Raw genomic sequence first — 18035 nt, 5'->3', positions numbered from 1 at the left:
AGAGAGGATTAATTTGGCCTTGAACGTTATATTAAGAGAAGTCACTGGGTTGTAGATTGCTAATTCATCTTTGATAATAGAGAGGGAGCGAGGAAAAAACCTTTTATTTCATTGTCATCTCCATTTCCAAAATTCCACCACGACTGCTTCTTTCAGACACTAGATATTTCGAAACAGAAATTCAATGTTCATGAAATGAAAATACTGCTAATTTTATTAAAAACCGATTATTTATATATAAATAAGAGAGCAAATTATATATTTTTTAACATAATTAAAAAAAATTATTTATTTAATTTTAACGTACACAAATTTTGTTTCTCACTATCTTGATGTTTAATTGTTTCCACTTTCAAACAGATGTCACTGGTAACTGGTGTTGCTTAACGCTTCTTAGAAGTGTGGTTGTATTTTTTTTTTTTCATGTTTGCTACCAGCCAATCAGCTGCCGTTCTTTCATCCTTTGACTCAAAAGGACTTCCACTTTGTTGATGGTTGAAGGTTGTGTAAGGTATTTGCGAAAGAGGCAGTCAAGGTGAAATACTTAAATTTCGCTATTAAATTTCTTCATGTTTTGTGAAATTAAGGCATATTTTTTTTCTGGTGGTAAGGGTATAAAACTTGATCTTGTCAATGAAGGGCCTTGTGTTCAAAGCGTAAAATTTTACGGTGTGTTTTATAAAATCTCGTCCTGAGGCGAATCCAAGTGCATCCAGGAATAGCCATGGGCATAGTTTTCTTTGGGCAAGTCGACATCTTTTGGTATGCAAGTTAATAAACGATCCATGACCAGCATATTATGGAGGAGTTGACGAGTTGGCAAGCTTCCAGTAATAGTTCTACATTGTGCGAGGAACTGAATAAGATTCTTCGGGAACTAGTGAGGTAATGCGACTTTATGAAAACGTTGTCAGGTGGATATTTTATTACTGCTTTAAACGAATGGGGATGCTGATATATTTGGATTTTGTTTGTTAGTGAAAACACGTGATTATGATTAAGTGTAGATTCTCATATTTTTCGTTTAGACATCCCGTTAATCCCTGGTCAGAAAAACTGAAAACTGTCTGTAGTTTACGATCTATATAGATACTTATGCTAAGGAATTGATCAACCACTCTCATTTAATTCGGTTCCGATAATGAAATATAGCGTTGTATAAAACGATATGAAAGATCGTTGTCAGGATAAGATAGTAAGGTTAGTACTTAAAAAAGTGCAAGTGTTGACCAAGCTCGAAAGCTACCGATGCGTGTGGTTATCGGCTAAATTTGAGGTGATTAGTTTTTGGCTAGTCTCAATAGGGTTGCTGGTTTGACTTCGGCAAGGATCACAGGTGCTGTTGCGGTTTATTTAGATAAATTTGATTTTGAGTAGGATCTCGACGCTACTAGAGATTTTTTTCTCGGACCGTTAATGTGTGGTTTTTTTGCTTAGCTCAGTACTCGCAGGTAGTTGGTGCGAATTTTTGCCTGTTAGGTCATTATAGTCTTGGGCTCTGACTTGAAGGCCGCTGGAGTCATTCTTGCATAGGCTCCTAAGCCTCCTAGTGCTGTTGTCAGCCCAATTCGTGTTTCTGGAAGGTGTTGAGTTGTCTGGTGATATTTTTAGCTGGGCTCTTTAACGTTATTGCCATAGTTTTGGAGAAGTTTTTAAAAAAGGTGCCGAGTGGTTTTTTGCTTCGATCTTAAAAGCCTCCCAGATGATGTAGCGCAATAGGAACTTCAGAAGTTCAAACAAAGATGCAATGATTACTACACTAATACCATTCAACTTGTATTTTAATATTTTATCCACATTTCTTTTTCTAATAACTGATTTCCTCCTCCTGTATTCCCCATTACCCTCTGTTACTTTCGAATGAACGCAATATTCTTTGGAAGGTTTAATTTCAAGTCAATGGCTCCTGTGAGCTGGTTCCATATGAATAGGACTCATCTTCATAATAATAATAATAATAATAATAATAATAATAATAATAATAATAATAATAATAATAATAATAAGAGAATGTTTGAAAACGTAAAATTCACTTGATCCAGGCGAGTAATAAGTGATCTTGTTATGCTAAATCTTGCCATGTGTTTGTTTGGAGGAGTAAGTAATGAAAATCAGCTTTAAAATCAAACAAGTAAGAGGAAAGAGTTCAAGCATTTGGTCTTGAGTGAATTACAGGTTATTTACTGTAAGTGAGGTTAGGAATGCTAAAAAATCAAATGAGCAAATGTCATTCAGAGCTGAGGGAAATTACGAGGAGAATCTACCTGTGAAACTGTGAGAGGACTGGTTTGTTTAACAATGCTCGCAACATGAATGAAACTTTTCAGTCCTGGTGTTATTGAAATAGTCAAGGTACATAATGCTGTTTTATATTCTGTAACGTCAAATGAGTGATGGTTACATTTCAGAGGCATGTTTTAGGTTTTCTGATTTTGTTAATGTGTTTACTTAATTCAAATCTTGACACATTTTTTAAGCTAAGTATGATTCTCAAAATACTGATCTAATAATTTTCTTCTAGGTGCCTGTTTTGTGGAGAAAACCTGGAGATAATCACCGGTCTACAACACAAAAATTTTTTTCTCCTACTGCAGGCTAAAGAGCTCAACACTTGAGGGTGTTTCAGTGATAGTTTGATTATGAAACAGCAATATGGACTGTAAGTAAAATAGTTTTGTTGTGAGAGATAGTTTGCATCAGTTACGGATAGTTTATTTATATTACTAGTGGGGTTAATGGCTGGGCTCATAAGATTATTGGTTTAAGGCTGGTCTCATAAGTTCCTGGTAGTTATCTTAGCTTAGTTGTATTTTAAAAATGTCTCGGGGTTGATACGGTTATTTTTCCCTTAGGCTATTCACGTTTCTGGTATTGTTTTCTGCTAGGCTCTTAGATTTGCAAGTTGGTGAGGATGCTGGTATGGATTTTGCTTTGCGTAGTTCCTTCAGGTAGCTGATGATTTTTCTTAGGCCTGCAGATTTGTTGTGGTCGCTTGGCATGATAGTAAGGCTGCTTGAGTCATTCTTGTCTAGCCTCTTGTTTCTGGCTATGATGTCTGGTGGTGTTTTCGTTAAGTTCTTAAGGTAATTGGCTCTTGAAATTTAGTTTTCGCTGCTTGCTAAGGGTGCTTATGTCTTTAAAAACCATGCTCTCTTGGTTGTGGTTTTTAACTAGGCTCTTGAGGTTGTTGCTGTGGTTTTTGGCAGATCTCCCCTTAGGGTGAGGCTGGTCTTGGGCTAAAGTCTTGAGATTGCTGGAGTGATCAAAAGCTAGGTTTTAAAGCTGCTCTTTGCTGCTGGTGTGGCTTCAGTGGGTGGAAAATTGCTGTTGTAATTCTAGCTGGGCTCTTGTGGTTTCTGGCCTAGTTTTGGCTATGTTTCTGGGAGTTAGTTTTACTATGGTCTTAAGGTTGCTTTTCGTGTGTATTGGCATAATAGCCCTAGTCTGTTGATGAAAATATTCAATATGTTGTACTTATAAATAATCATGGCCTTAGTGAAAGGTAGCTTACGAAGTTCTTATGTATTAGGTTTATTTGATATAAGACCGAATATTCTAGTGTCACTTTGTACTGAATGTTGCATATTTTATACACACACACACACACACACACACACAAACGATCTATCAGTTATGGTTGAAGTTGAGTCAAAATAGCTTCATGATAAATATTGTGAGACGCTCCCTTTTATCATTTACCACTGTTTTTTTTTATTTGTAAACTGGAAATAAGGGTATGTATCTGAGACTCAATACATACACTCTAGAATCCATTGTACTCCGCTGTTATGTTTCCTAAGTAAAGCGTACAGATTGTGAAATATTAATCACAAACATATTGGCAATGTAAATTAGTCACAAAACGTTTTAAGTAAATTATGAATGTTTCAAAGCATAGAAATCACTTGATCGAGAGCAATAAGAAGCGATACTGTTAAGCTAAATATTATCTTAGATTTGCAGTACTTTGTCCTCCAAACAGACTTAAAAATTCAAAATACAACAGAAAATTGAATTGCAGTTTGTGAACTGGATAAGTGTAATAGATTAGGATTGTTGGATATTCAAATGTCATTTAAACCTGATGTAAATTACGAGGAAAGTGTGCCGATGACTGTGAGAGCTCATTTGTTTAACATGGTTCACAATATACATGAAATATATTCTTTTTCAACCTAGGCGTTGTTGAAATCAAGCCAATATATTTATTGTCGTCTTAGAATATAACTTGAAATGGGTGATTATTAGATTAAACTGTAAGTTTTAAGGTATTAAATTTTGTTAATGGTTTTCCTGATTATAATTTTATATTTCTAAGTATAATTCGGAAGTACTGAATGGAAGACCTAATAATTTTCCTTCAGGTGTCGATTCCGTTGAAGAAAACTTGGAGATAATCATCAGTCTATCGCATTATGAGGTTTTTCCTTCCTCCGACTTCAAGCTTAAACGCTCAACATATGTTGATGTTTTCAGTAATCAAGTTTGAGGCAACAACATTTAAGTAAAATAGTTTGTATTAGATATAGTTTGCATTAGATATGTAAGAAACAGTTTGCATTGTTTAATATGTAACTTGAACTTCAAGATGATTTAGAGTAATTTTACAATGAAAGCTTCCCTGCCGAATATTTTTACACCAGATTTATATTTGCGCTCTAAGTTATAATGCCGTAATTTTGAACCATAACGTGATTCTTTAATTTCAATTTCCGTGTTCGGATAAATTAAAGCAGGTCGCATTAAGATCCTCCTGATTAAGTAGGCTTTTCATCCCATTCATATAACTGAAAATTTTGCGTGTCTGTACCGCACAAACTGAACTTCTGTACGAAATCTCTAAATCCAGGGTACGAATCTCATTTGGGTACGACATTGCAAATTTCGAGATACGACGTGACATTTCTGATCAGTTTTTTCTATTGGCAAAGTTACTGATTTAGAAAGAAGCTGGTTTAATACTCAAAGGGCAACTGAGTAAACAGCTTAGTGGTTTTTTGAGTACTTCCCATTGATCGCCAAACGAATTTGTTTGTTTTCAGAATATTGTATCTTCTGCTTGTGAGCCAGTGGAAAGTTTACCACTGTCCATTTTATTGAGACTATTCTAGAAAGCTACTCTTTGGGAATTTTACACTTTCTCATGACTGTTCTTAATAGACCGGATTGAAATTCCTTTAAGATGCTGGGGCCTCAAATTGATATAAAGTAATTGTGAACCATAAAGAACCTCCATTTAATAATTTCTTTAGTCAATATAAAGTTTTCGTAATTGATGGACATTGTTTTGCTTATCTTATTTTATTCCTTGAGACAGCATTAATGTAATTTTTGATATGTCTGCTCTGTTACGTTTTTAAGTTTAAATTTATTTGATTACCATTTGGCTTGCTTTCGGCTTTTTATAGTTTCATGGCCATAAATTTCTTTGTGTCCAGTGTTTTTTACTAACTTTCAAACACTTTCTAATTAGGCTGAGTGTCACGTTAGGGTTTTTCACAGCTCAAGTGGTTTTATGGTACCTCAGCATTTGGTCCAGTCACCGTTGTTCTGCTATTTTTTTTTCGCGTTTTTACTTATAGCGGCTCTTTGATGGTATCGTTTTTGTCAGTTTCGTATTTCCTCGTGTTTTGCAGCTGTTCATATTACCCTGTATACCTTCACTTGATTTTACATTTTTAGTAAAACTATTTTGCTACTGTAATGCCAAATCACGCCAGGAAGTTGCCCCGACATGTCATGTTGATGGGTGAATAATTTTGAAATACTCACAGAAATTCACCATAAAAGCGTGTTGCTCGGCTTTTTGCATTTTTGTTAGAATAAAACAACCATTTCACAAGTAATAGCTCGTATAAACTATAACATGGAATGTCTTCTAATTGAGATTTTCTATATGACTGGAATTTTTTCACTTAATTTTTCCATTTAGCCTTAGGCACGAGTATTCCCGAAAGTTTTTTACTTGTAAAACTTCAAATATCTTGGACAAATATCACACTGTGATATTTAAATTAAATCTCTTTTAAGATAACATAGATTTTTTTCAGAAAGTACATTTTTTCTTTCGTGTCATTTCAAACCGAGAAATACCATTTTAAGGTTAGTGCTACTGAACACAACTATTTGGCTTGGAAATCGATGTCAAGCCACAACTTCAAAACAAGATCCACTAGTTTAATGTTTACGTGAGTGAATGGTAAACTTTTTCTAATCATTATGATTACGAATTCAGTAACTCCTATTGAATACCAGTTATTTACATCGATTCTGGAATCCCAGGAACTGCAAATTAAAACTACAATTATGATGTTTAGTGCTGATAAATTTCAATTCTTTCAGGTTGGTGAATAATGAGGACGATACGACGTCAGCTGTAAAAACAAGTGCAAAATATTTACATCTTGACAACATTGAACACACTACCATGAAAATAACCGATCCCCTTTTAAGTGAATGACAGTTAGTGGAGATTAAATATGAAGAATATCACAGAAAACAACACTTGAGGGCACATTGCTGAGGAGATCAACCATGCACAAAGGGCAGCCACACTAGAGGGATACCTTAGCAAAAGCCTCACTGGAGAAAAGCAACACTTACGGAGCCATTTGGACGATGAACTACAGTAAAGTAGCTAAGGCCCCTCAGAAGAAGCGGTCTACTGTATAAATAGGTATTCGTGATGACCAACCAGGCAGAGGAATAGAGGTACAGTGGAAGCAGCAGTGTAAGCATAGTGAGAAATGTACAGTGAAAGCAGCAACCATGCAAGAGACACTGTTTTGGGCACTGCATTACGCAGACAATGAGGGAGATACCAGAATATTTTTGGTGCCTTTTCTAGATTTAAAAACTAATAAAAATGCCCCCCCCCTTTTTTTAAATGGTTGCTAAATGGCAAAAACAAAACCAAAAATTTAGTTGTATTTTTTCTTATTACCATAGCACTCTTCACTATGCATGTCAAATCATTTAACTAAGAAGGTCATTCACTGCTGTATTCATTCACCCATTTAGAATAATAAATTCTGTGTTCATATAATCCACAAATTCTTTAAAATTACAAACACTTGGAAAAATACACTCGGTTTTCAAATATTCACAATTCTTCAAATTACAAATTCGTCTGTGGAAAGTTAAATTAAATTTGGATCTTAATTCTTTTACGTAAACTGTTTGTGAAACTGTTTTACCAATGTTTCTTATATTACCATTTATATTTATAAACCTGATTATTAATAAAATTGAATTTATTCATATTTGAAATTGCTATTGAGGTTAAAATTTAACATTTGTCATATATTGCAATTTATCAATTTGATTGTATTGAAATCTATATTTGAATTTATTCATAAATGAAAAAATCACAAAAGCGAGTATTTCAAAGTTTTAAATTATTGAAATTCATAAATGTTAATAAATTTTAATGTATTCACAAGTTCGAATGTTTTCTTAATAATATTTGGAGTGAAGTATTAAAGAAATTTTGTTCATGAATATGGATTTACTCATTTCTAAAAAAAATATTTGGTTGTACTAAAACTTCATTCATTAGTTCGAATTATTAATATAAAATTCAGTGTATTAGTAAAATTGAATTTTTTCTTTTGAAAAGATATTCTGGAGTAGAGGTATTAACAAATTTCATGAATTTGGTTTTATTCATATAAATGTTTTTATTAAATTCATATAAAAATAGAGGTATTAAAAAAACTTTATTAATGTATTAATGAATTTGAATGTATTAGTAAAATTGAATGTATTCCCATTTTAATTATTGCATTGCAGAGGGTTTAAAAAATCCTAACTTCGGATCTATACATAAATTTTAATATACTTATTAATGTATTAATAAATTTTATTTTATTAATACATTTGAATGTTAAATCATTTTCAGTCGAAAAATATTTGGAGATTATTCATACATTTGAATGTATTAATAAATTTGAATGTATTATATTTGATTGTATTAAATTTTAATGTATTAGTAAATTTTGATTTATTCCTATGTTAGATTTTGTAGCAGAGGGTTAAAAAAATCATAAGTTCGTATTTATTAATTAATAAATTTGAATGTAATAATAAATTTAAATTTATTAATAAATTTGAATATATTCATATATTAGATTGTGCAGCAGAGAGTTAAAAAAATCGTAAGTTCGGATCTGTTCATAAATTTGAATGTATTAATACATTTGTATGTACTAGTTCGGATTTATTCAAATTAGAATTTAATATATTTGAATGTTAAATTAATTTCAGTCTAAAAATGTTTGGAGAGTACTCATAAATTTGAATGTATTCACACATTTAAATGTATTAATAAATTTGAACGCATTATAAAATTTATTTTATTCCTTATTTTAAAGATTGCGTACCAGAGTTTAAAAAAAGCAGAAGTTCGGATCTATTAAAAATTTTGTATTAATAAATTCGGATTTATTAGTAAATTTGAATTAATACATATGACTGCTAAATTATTTTCAGACAAAAAATATTTGGTGTATTCATAAATTTGGATGTATTCATAGTTCAAAGACTGCGTAGCAGATGGTTAAAAAAAATTCGCAAGTTCAGATCTATTCATAAATTTGGATGTATTAATACATTTGAATGTATTAATATACATTCGAATTCATTCCTATTTTAAAGCTTGCGTAACAGAGGGTTAAAAAATTCGTAGTTCGGATCTATTCATAAATTTGGATGTATTAATACGTTTAAATGTATTAATAAATTCAAATGTATTAATATTTTGAATTTATTCTGTTTTAAAGATTGCGTAGCAGAGATTTAAAAAAAATTCGTAGTTCGGATTTATTCATAAATTTGAATGTATTAATACATTTGAATGTATTAATTTGCATTTATTCCTATTTTAAAGACTGCATAGCAGAGGGTCAAGAAAATTCGTAGTTCGGATCTTTTCATAAATTTGAATGTATTAATAAATTTGAATTTATTCCTATTTTAAAGACTGTAGCAGAGGTTTAAAAAAATTCGTAGTTCGGATCTATTCATAAATTTGAATGTATTAATACATTTGAATGTATTAATACATTTGAATTTATTCCTGTTTTAAAGACTGCGTACCAGAGGTTTAAAAAAATTCGTAGTTCGGATCTATTCATAAATTTGAATGTATTAATACATTTGAATGTATTAATAAATTTGCATTTATTCCTATTTTAAAGATTGCGTAGCAGAGGGTCAAGAAAATTCGTAGTGCGGATCTTTTCATAAATCTGAATGTATTAATGCATTTGAATTTATCCCATAGCAGAGGGTAAAAAAGTTCGTAGTTCGGATCTTTTCATAAATCTTAGTGTATTAATGCATTTGAATTTATCCCATGTTTTCAAGATTGCTACACAGAGCCTCTGCTACGCAAAGTTTGGAGGTATTCAAAAATTCGAATATCAATAAATTCATATTTATTAATTTGAATTTAATACATTTGAATGTTAAATTTTCAGCCGAAAATTATCTTAAGTTTTAAAAAATTTTAATGTATTCATAAATTTGAACGTATTGATAAATTCAAACGTATTAATACATTTGAATTTGAATTAATATATTTGACACTATCTTCTGTGAAGAGAGTTGGCGAGTATTCATAAATTTGAAAATATTCAATTTTTTCTTTAGAAAAATACTTTTATGTATTTCAATTTTTCATGAATTTGTATATATTCATAATTTGAATGTATTTGAATTTTATTTAAAAAAAACTACGGTGTTGTACTTTAAAAACTTTATTCATAAATTTAGATTATTTACATTAGATGTGCAATCATTTAAATACAATTTTGTGAATACAATTTTGTATTTTTTATTTCCTATATAAAAATATTTGGAGCAGAGAAGTATTTAATAAATTTAATCATAGTTAGAATTTACAACTAATATATTCATGAATATGAATGTGATAAATTGAACGTGTTAATTTTGTATTTAAAATTCTTGAATTTGAATTTCTTTCTTAATGAAGTTTGCTCATAAAATGAGATTAGAAAATTCTTTATAAATTTTAATCTTACTTTGATTCATATTTAGGAATATCACTGAATTACTTGGTGTGAATTTATTGATCTGGATTTGTATGGAATATCTGGATCCTGAATACAATTGAAATTCTGTATATGTAGATAAAATACATTATGACTATGTACAATTTAGATTTTGAATCAAATTAACATTAAATTTACCGATGAATTTATCGATATATTATAAACTTTAGAGTTCCCAGCCAGGCAGGGTAAATTCTTGTTTATGGCAAGGGCCTTCACAGCTGAAAGATTCTAGCCACGGAAATAAGAGCACCATAAGTAAAGGAACGTTGGAAAACTCCCAGAATCAACTTTGGGAAACTGGTTAATTGTGGATAACTCGGACTTTACGGCTTCATGCTGGGGGTGATCTGATGAAAGTGTGCTTGCCACATCTTGCATCCAAGCCCGTTCGCGCAAAACTTGTAGTTCCAGCAGTCCACAGCATTCTAAGGGTTACAACAAGCGCTGCCGTCCTCGGGTCACCTGCCAAAAAACATTTCATTAGAAGCTTTTCACCCAAGCGTCTGCTGGGCAGTGTCCGGCTTGACAGGATTTAATTGCATGTCAAGAGAAAGCAGACTTCAAAAAATGTAATATACTGGTAATTTCACCCGGACATACTATTCAATGTAAAAAAAAAAAAAAAAAAAATCATTGCAGTTTCCTCAACTAGTACATATGAATAAAAATTCAATATCCTCTTAGGTGAACCTACAGTGAAAAATATTCCGACATGCTTGACACATGTTGAAACAAAGTTATATATCCTTTTAACAAGAAGCTTCACCTACTCCATACAGCAAAATATATACAGTAACTGACTAGAGAAGGTCAGGAATAATGCTCTTTACATATTCCAAAATTAGCAGCCAGAATAATTTGACCTATTTTTCATATATAACAATCAGTATTTAAACTGGCTAACTGATAAGATTGATAGATTGGTAAAATTATAAGCCCAAGCTACAATATTAACAGACAAGCAAATGCAAAATTTGTCTCTATGAGGAGAGCACGAGCATAATACGTCAGTTACTCTTTAAAAATATCATAAAAATTATGCTTTACAAGTGATCTTAAAAACTATACATTGCTTACTGATTTCTAAATACTTTAAAATATATTTCATATACTGAAAGCCGGTAGGATTCAGCATTACACAGCTATCACCTGCAAAAGTACAGCGCAGTCCAAAATAATTCAGTCTATTAATTTAAAACTAAAAATTTGTAGTACAAACGTCTCAAAATATTACTAGGATTTAATTATTTACTTACCTGATTTCTAGTTATAATGGCTTGACATAATAGGGTACTTTGAAGATTATTGCTCAACTATAGAATGATTGTAGTATTACGCCAGTCCCATCTTCAGAATCCACTAAGACTGCATTTAAATTAAATCTTTTATTGTCATGTCCTCGTATCTTTGGGTTGATCTTTTATTGTCGGAAGCAATCTACCCACACCTGTAAATAAATTATAAAAATTTGATTTTTTAGTACAGTATATAATTGATTAAACTTTGCAACATTTGCAATATCAAATTAAAATTGTAAATAAGGCCAAGTTTTGAAGTGCTTTTCGAGAACGATTGTAGTTAAAAACCACAAGCATAATCGAATGTTTATTTTTTTCAGAATTATAAACCTGCTCAGTTACTATGTTGTGTATACGTAGTCTAGTGAAAAACACCATACAATACCCATACTTAAAAACCCTAATGGAAGTATTGTAGTCCCTGCTGTCTATAACCACAGCCTAGCAGCCTATCAAATAAACGAAATGATGCAAGTTTCCATATTCCTAAACTTCAGACATGCAGTACGCTGTGTGAAATCTAGAGCCTCACATCTTAAGGTAGTAAGGTTACAAGAAAAACAAGGTCAGAATGCTGCCCCACAAATAATACTGGCAAACTTTCAAATTAATAAGTAGATGGATTCAGGGCTGGCAACCGCACAAAAAGGTAGGGTCAAGGATACTTAGTGAAATTAGGATCCCCCCCACAAATACCACTTTTGTTTGGTGGGTGTTGGGGTGATTGTTACCGATTAGACAAAAACCATTTGTTTTAGGCATGACTTCTTTGGTATATTTTTGATCATTGGTTTTGGAGCAATTTACTAGTTTTTGGTTTTCTTCCACCTGAAACCATAGATTTGACAGTGTAGTTTGCTAGTTAGGATATAGGGAATAAGAATAAAAATAACTTATACTTTTAGTTGGAAAAATACAATTTAGACGCACGGAAACAACTTTATCACTATCTTCACGTTTTTACAGGACAAAGTTTTAAACCTTTCATGTAAACCAAACTTTAGACAAACTAAATTTATCTGAAAAATATTTTTAAAACCATGGTTTTTACAGCTTTGGACGAGGTTAATATTCTTTACCTCTTTGTTAAAGTAAAGTCTTTCCAATCAAAACTGACAAATGCAGTACAAAAAAGTTACTTGATAAATGTTAATCTTTTTTATGAAACGATTAAAATATTATCCAGCATATTTTTACCATTATATTGAAAGTTAATGGAATATAGATGGTCTCAGAATCATCATCATCAGTAACAGCCTCGACTCCACACTGGTAAATGATACTTCAGTATGACCTCGTGTAATAAAGCCATATCAGTTATTTGCTAAACCCTCATCTTCACTAAACTATAGCCACATTATATGCATGTAGCTATGAAGCAAATGTATTTTTTTCAGTTAGTCCAGCAAACCCTTACTTTAAACCATTATCCATTTTCGGAGTTCAAAACATGATTTTCCCGTGGTTTAATGTGTTTTGAATTTTTCTGACACTCATTCAGTAGCCTCTGATATCCTACTAGCAACCTCGCCTTCCTGCAATTATTGAAGACTAAAGTGGGGACGAGTTTTTGGGCGGGAGAAAACACACAAAAGTGAAATAGAAGGAAGTATTTGGCATGATCTGGGGTACCGGGTTCCTATGGCAATGAATATCTCTTGACTTCTTTGTCTTGGCTGGATGTTAAGGCCATTGGATCTCAAGACTGAGGAGGGTAAAGCCGGCTTTCATCATAAAAATGGTGTAGCAGCTGGCCTTTTGGAGATATGGTTACAAATAGATCCCTAGATATACAACTGGAAATACTCCTGTCTGTTACTAGACCACTTAATCTATTTTTTCACTTCTTTCCAAAGACATTCAATATTTAGAGCATCTGGATTAGAGGAATCCACAAAATTGTCTGGTGTTTGGAACCCAAAAACCACCAGACACTTTCAGGCACATTACTTACCACTCAATAATGCTGCCAGGCCTAATATATTTTTCAGCTAATGGCACTAAGGTGGCAGCATCATGCTCAAGAGGCAATTGACGATGGTTGCACAGGATGTACAAAAAACATCTTCCATTCCCTTTCAATTCCCCAAAACACCCAAAACTTTCAGAGGCCTTCCGCAATCGAAATTACTCTTACCAAACTGCGAATCGTCTGTTTCACCAACACCACCTGGCCCATTAATAGGTTCTTGATCAGCAAAAACATTCATTCACCTATGAATGAAAGTTTCTTCAAGTCAGCTCTATTTTTTGATGAAATATTGGGGGCAGCAACAGTATGGTGGTTCCAACTTCAACCAATGATTCACAAACAAAATCAATTTCCACGTAAGAAGGTATAAACCTTCAGGGAAAAGTATCTTGGAAATCACTCACTGTAATTGCACATACCGGTATTATTTTACTTATGGACATTAATTGCTTTCAACATAAAATATAGGTTTTTCTGTTGTATTATGATGTGATTTGAATGATTTTTGATGTTTATTTCATCGCAAATGAATACTTATCCTTCCCCGGCAAATGATATATACAAAATTAATAAACTTACGACTTGTCAGAATACTGCACCCTTCTCCATAGCTAATACGGCAAAACTGTAATCAGTAAACACAGTTTTGCCGTATTAGCTATGGAGAGGGGGTACAGTATTCTGACAAGTCGTAATTTTATTATGTATACAGTATATCATTTGCCGGGGAAGGATAAGTATTCATTTGCGATGGAAATAAACCTCAAAAGCATTCAAATCACATCATAATGCAACAGAAAAACCTATATTTTATGTTGAAAGCAATTAATGTCCATAAGTAAAATAATACCCACATACCTTTACAACAACCTAAAGAATTACGCTTCGGGCAATCAGTTGAATTAGGCTGTACTAAACCCCTGAGAATGCTTATTGCCTCTGTGGAGCATTGAAATTAACATGAAATTTATCTACACAACCAAAACAGTCTAAGGAACAAGATTTGGATACCACTATGGAGGCATAAATTCCAAAACGCTACTTAATCGGTTAAATGGAAAAGAAAAAGATATTTCGGTAATATCCATGTACCCACCTTACCAGATAAAAATCTAACGCTCAAATTGTGGTAGTCATCGTGCCCCACAATGCTCCGAGACAAAAATTCCGATCGCGATCCCCACTGCCATTAAAGTTGTAACGGGAACTTTTGAAAAAGTCTGTGAGGGTAATATCATTCTTAGGTAAATAACCTCTGTAAGAGTAAATTTGTGATCTAATTTGCATGAATTTTGTGCTAAGCAGAGTAAGAAGCTTCAGTATCAAGTACTGACAATGTAAAATTACCATTAACCATAAACTATCAACGCATTGCATAATGTATGAAAAATGATGGCCGAGTTTTTCTGATTTGCAGTTACCAGATACACAAACTGATTAATACATCAGCCAGCAGTAAAGTTCATTTAAATTATGGCTAATTAAAACCCTCACTAAATTTTCTTTAACACTAATCAGTGAATATGGACTGTCAAAACAAGAAAATGGGAAAGCAACAATACACCCCTGGTTAGAACTTCCTCTTAAAAGCGATTTGGCCAATTCAGCTTTGTGGTCAGCAAAGTTTGCTTTAAGTATTAAGTAGATTCATCTTAGGTCGTCCACAATAATGTGAAAGTCAGGTCGCAGTACGCAAAATACGCCGTTTTAAGTCTTCAAAATTAAAATGCTGGTTTGGTATAGAGCAATTCAGTAATTCTCTTCTGAATGTTAAAGATTTCACCAATAGCTGATATAACCTTCGTACACTTGCAAAAACACGCATGACTTTAAAAAAAGGGTGGGGGGGAGCGCCTGCTAAGAAATTGTTTCTTCCCACAAAATGTTACCCAAAAATAAAATGAAAGAGAGAAGGTATTAAAACAACACTAGGATAGGCATCCTAACGTCAAAAACTATACACGGAGACAACGCTTTAGCAGTTCGACAATATTCTTTATAAATGAAAATATATTCTTGTTTCTCAACTCCGTTTCCGCTCAACACAATCTGGTATATCTGCTAAATTACTGAACTACCAAAAACATGATATTTTTAAGTATTCCGCGTTTAAGCTTAAGATACTTTCCAAAGAAATAACACCATCTCGCATATATCTTCACACAAAACGAGGGTCGCTCAAAAGGCTATAGCCTGTAGAAGCTGGAAAAGATTCTTTTGTGAACCGCACGAGGAAGCAGGAATAAGGCTGTTAAAACATTCACTGATTCTGTCGTCCTTGGAAGACAGGTAACGCCATCTATGATTACCTCTAGTAGTTTAAGCAAAAAACCATCTTTAACAGTAATTTTCTACGTATAAATTAATTCTTAATTTTCATAAAACCTTTGAAAATAAACACTTAACAGATAATATGCTAATCTAAACACTGCATATTAATATTAGTACTGATAATGTGCAGTTCTCCGAGAGAACCAGAAAGTTCACTTAAGCAGAGAATTGTCTGATAAACTGAGGTTACGTAAAAATATGTATTTATAAAATGCAGTACCTAGCATTTTATAAATGAAAATGTAAAAATAGATATATCAGCAGTGTTAACGTTATACATTTATAACAACTGCATTATCATATGCTCATGATTTGTTCCTGAATGATAAAGCGCTTCGTGGAATCTTTTTTTCATATGTGTGTGTGTGTGTGTGTGTGTGTGTAGGTGGGTGTGTGTGTGTGCGAGAGAGAGAGAGAGAGAGAGAGAGAGAGAGAGAGAGAGAGAGAGAGAGAGAGAGAGAGAGAGGGGGGAGCCTTGTGGGATTTTATATTGTGTAAGAGGAATTAGTTATTCTGGGTAATAAATCATTGCTTTGACGTGTATATCCACAAACCACATATAGATAATCTCTTTAGGCTAGAAAGAGAGAGAGAGAGAGAGAGAGAGAGAGAGAGAGAGAGAGAGAGAGAGAGAGAGAGAGAGAGAGAGAGAGAGAGAGGTGGGGGTGACCTTTTGTATGGTTTTATTTTATGTAAGAGAAATTAGTAATTTTGGGCAATAAATCATGAGTTTGGCGTCTACACCCACAATCCACTTACAAATTATATCTTCAGACTATATTGAGAGAGAGAGAGAGAGAGAGAGAGAGAGAGAGAGAGAGAGAGAGAGAGAGAGAGAGAGAGAGAGAGAGAGAATGTGCGTGTGTGTGTTACTTCGTACAGTTTTATATTATGTGTCTGGTATCAGAGCTACTGCCAAATACAAAAATGTAGTCGACCTCCTGCTCTGATCAACTAGGGAAATCAGTAAACTTTGTGGAAGTCTATCAGCATACTCATTAGTGTTTCCCACAGTACAGCTATGTTTAGCATAATGAGATAAAGTTTGCCTGGAAATTTTCCTACGAATGAATAAGAAATCACATCTCAAAAATATATTATTCAAGTTTACCACGGTACAACTTTGACAGTGAAACTGAAGTGAAAGCATTAAATGTTGTCACTCGTACTGAAATAATATAAAAGGAATAACGATAAAACATTTCAGAGTGATGTCAGTACTGCATAATTGTTACGTCTCTTTGCAAGGAACAACTTAACCCACGATGAAGAAAGTGTCTATCGTAAACAGTTGTCAAGTATACGTGAAAACTTTAATAAATCAAAGCAGGAGATAAATTCTTTTACCATCAACGTACAATTATTAAAATTATAAATATATATATATATATATATATATATATATATATATATATATATATATATATATATATATCGTTGACAAGCCTTGTTTAGAGTAATACATTTCATGATTGTGGGGATATATATATATATATATATATATATATATATATATATATATATATATATATATATATATATATATATATATATATATATATATATATATATATATATATATATATATATATATATATATATATATATATATATCCCACAATCATGAAATGTATTACTCTAGACAAGGCTTGTCAACGAGTTAAGTAATATCCAGAAAAGAATAATTAATAATCAGGTTCAGATACAGAACAAGCACTTTAAAGGTTACCTTAATCAGCAGTACAAGACAAGATGATGACATATCTAAGATTTTCAGACGTTTATTTGACCCAAAATAATCAACAGCAAAATGTGAAATCCCGAGAGAATCTGCTTTTTCCTCGCAATTCGTAGTCGAGCGAGACGTGATTTTGCCGCTTCATAACCATTCTCTGTGCAAACAATTGGAGTAAAAACTAACACGGTGTCGTGCTGCCTCAGCGGATGCTTTTATGGAGAGAAAGCACGGAAGAGGTAAATATTGCCTTATGAGGCAAAAGCCATTATGTCTGGTTAGTGACGTTACAAATATCACATCATAATTCCAGGTGTTTTTTGCATAATAATAATAATAATAATAATAATAATAGTAATAATAATAATAATTTGTTTAGATGCCATTCATGCTTACACACACGCACGCACACACATACACACACACACACATACGCACATATACATATATATATATATATATATATATATATATATATATATATATATATATATAATATATATATATATATATATATATATATATATATATATATATATACATATATACATCACTAAATAACTCTCTGTTGTGCACTTCGACAGGCTTTAAAAAATAACTAGACTTATAACTGACAAGAATTG

The 18035-nt window shown here is 32.4% G+C and overlaps 2 long non-coding RNA genes across 2 annotated transcripts; one reads left to right on the top strand and one right to left on the bottom strand.

The window, feature by feature from the left end:
* Positions 1–510: 510 nt before the first annotated feature.
* LOC136839636 (uncharacterized) lies at positions 511–7990 on the top strand. The gene is made up of 5 exons (XR_010853424.1): positions 511–885; positions 2522–2659; positions 4365–4504; positions 6051–6188; positions 6343–7990. It is a non-coding gene; the product is annotated as an uncharacterized lncRNA (long non-coding RNA).
* Positions 7991–9747: 1757 nt separating this feature from the next.
* LOC136839635 (uncharacterized) lies at positions 9748–15531 on the bottom strand. Its single transcript, XR_010853423.1, has 3 exons — positions 14443–15531; positions 11333–11523; positions 9748–10538 (listed from the first exon to the last, which is right to left on the bottom strand). It is a non-coding gene; the product is annotated as an uncharacterized lncRNA (long non-coding RNA).
* Between the last annotated feature and the right edge of the window lie 2504 nt (positions 15532–18035).

Source organism: Macrobrachium rosenbergii, chromosome 6, assembly GCF_040412425.1.
Source record: "Macrobrachium rosenbergii isolate ZJJX-2024 chromosome 6, ASM4041242v1, whole genome shotgun sequence".
Lineage (NCBI taxonomy): Eukaryota > Metazoa > Arthropoda > Malacostraca > Decapoda > Palaemonidae > Macrobrachium > Macrobrachium rosenbergii.
Note: the sequence above shows the minus strand (reverse complement) of the source record. Positions and strands in the feature narration are given on the sequence as shown.